At 46.9% G+C, this 2,521-nt stretch overlaps 1 non-coding gene across 1 annotated transcript; it reads right to left on the bottom strand.

Moving 5' to 3' along the window:
- Positions 1–327: 327 nt before the first annotated feature.
- Positions 328–400, bottom strand: trnar-ucg (transfer RNA arginine (anticodon UCG)). Its single transcript has one exon. It is a non-coding gene; the product is annotated as a tRNA-Arg (tRNA).
- Positions 401–2,521: the final 2,121 nt, after the last annotated feature.

The raw sequence follows: 2,521 nt of genomic DNA, 5'->3' as shown, positions 1-2,521 counted from the left end.
ACTTTGGCCCAAAGTCTCGTGTGTTCTAATGTTTCCAGGTCAAATGTCAATGAGGTTATCCTATGTTCTTACATGGCACAATAATGGGACAGAAGTATAACGAATTGTAACTCTTTTGAGGAACTCATGCTCATTTTCACCCACAGAGGGAGACACACCAGAAGATACCGCCAAACTGACGGAGGTGTCCGTTGTGGAGAGCTGGAATTTGAAATGGACAATAGGACAAATGCAAGCTTTACATGCGGAAGCACAGAGGCGATGTCCCGAGAGAACTTTCCAGGGAAGCGTCAACGTATACCACGGTTAAAGCAAAACATTCCCCCTCGAGCCAGGTAGGACTCGAACCTACCATCTACTGATCCGAAGTCAGACGCGTTATCCATTACGCCACTGGCCCAAGAGACAAGCCTGTACTTGGCAGAATGTCGATATGTAATGCCATGGACTTTCACGGAATCAGAATTAAAAAGGTGAACAAGCAGCGAAGATAATCACCAACATTGCTTCACTTCGAAGTTTCCAATTTGCGAAGCAGTGCCTTTCACTGGCAAAGGAGAAACATTTGTACTCAGCTGCCTGCTTCAGGGTCGCCTCCTTCTCTGCTGGAAGTTTCCATCGTTTTATTCACAGTCACGACGCGATTTCATGATCCACTCCAGTGAAAAAGTGTCATGGTGTCGTCCAAACCAGACCCTGCAGATACTCAGCGAGAGACCTCCGGTCATTTCGAGCTCAGGATGTGGAATTAGACGAGATGCGTGACACCTTTTATTGGCGCCGCCACTTCACTGCAAATTAGCGGCTCAAAACGAGCCGTTGTTGCATCAACTTGATTTGTACCTTCCTGTCGTGCTTTTGCTAAACAACATCAGATAGATCCCATCCGGCCCAGCTGACTTAAATATTTTCACACTCTGCAGTATGTTGTGGTTCTGTTCGCCGAGCTGGAAGTTTTTGTTGCAAACGTTTCGTCCCCTGGCTAGGGGACATCATCAGTGCTTGGGAGCCTCCTGCGAAGCGCTTCTTTGATGTTTCCTTCGGTGTTAATAGTGGTCTGTCCCTGCCGCTTCCGGTTGTCAGTTTCAGCTGTCCGCTGTAGTGGTTGGCATATTGGGTCCAGGTCGATGTGTTTGTTGATGGAGTTTGTGGATGAATGCCATGCCTCTCGGAATTCCCTGGCTGTTCTCTGTCTGCCTTGCCCTATGATAGTAGTGTTGTCCCAGTCGAATTCATGTTGCTGGTTGCCTGCATGTGTGGCTACTAAGGATAGCTGGTCGTTTCGTTTGGTGGCTAGTTGATGTTCATGCATGCGGATTGTTAGCTGTCTGCCTGTTTGACCTATATAGTGTTTTGTGCAGTCCTTGCATGGTATTTTGTACACTACATTAGTTTTGCTCATGTTGGGTATCGGGTCTTAAGCTACTGGACTTGTGCCTCACAACACACTTCACTTTCAACAACCAGATATACGAACAAATCAACGGAACACCCATGGGATCACCAATCTCGGAACTCATGCAAAGGTGAGAACAAACAGTCCTACCACAAATTCAACCTAAACTCTGGGTCAGATATGTCGATGACACGTTTGTAATCATTAAAAACACGGAAATAGAAAAAAAAACACACCGGATCATCAACGCCACACTCACAGGAATCCGATTCACGAGAGAAGAAGAAAAGGATAGCCAACTCCCATTCCGAGACGTGATGGTACAGAGAACACCGAATGGAGAATCCCCTACAAGGGTATACAGGAAAGCCACACACACAGACGAAGTCCTAAACTATGAAAGTAACCACCCCAACACACACAAACGAAGCTGCATCAGGACACTATTCAAAAGGGCCACAACACACTGCTGTACACCAGAACTGCAAAAAGAAGAAGAGGAACACCTGTACAAGGTATTCGCCAAAAACGGACACCCGCGCAACTTCATCAGCAGATGCCTAAGAGAATGACCACGGAACGAGGACATACCACAACCAAAAGGACTAGCCACACTACCATACATCAGGAACATCTCAGAACTGACAGCCAGACTACTGCGACCCCAAGGACTCATAACGGCACACAAACCAACAGCCACGCACAGACAAACAACTCACCAGAACGAAGGACCCGATATCCAACATGAGCAAAACTAATGTAGTGTACAAAATACCATGCAAGGACTGCACAAAACACTATATAGGACAAACATGAAGACAGCTAACAATCCGCATACATGAACATCGACTAGCCACGAAACGACACAACCAGCTATCCTTAGTAGCCACACATGCAGGCAACCAGCAACATGAATTCGACTGGGACAACACTACTATCATAGGGCAAGCCAGACAGAGAACAGCCAGGGAATTCCGAGAGGCATGGCATTCATCCATAAACTCCATCAACAAACACATCGACCTGGACCCAATATACCAACCACTACAGCGGACAGCTGAAACTGACAACCGGAAGCGGCAGGGACAGACCACTATAAACACCGAAGGAAACATCAAAGAAGCG

This window comes from Chiloscyllium plagiosum, unplaced genomic scaffold (assembly GCF_037043375.1).
Source record: "Chiloscyllium plagiosum isolate Xiang-an unplaced genomic scaffold, Cpla_swu_hap1 HiC_scaffold_14, whole genome shotgun sequence".
Lineage (NCBI taxonomy): Eukaryota > Metazoa > Chordata > Chondrichthyes > Orectolobiformes > Hemiscylliidae > Chiloscyllium > Chiloscyllium plagiosum.
The sequence above is the reverse complement of the archived record's forward strand: the minus strand, read 5'-3'. Positions and strand labels throughout refer to the sequence as shown.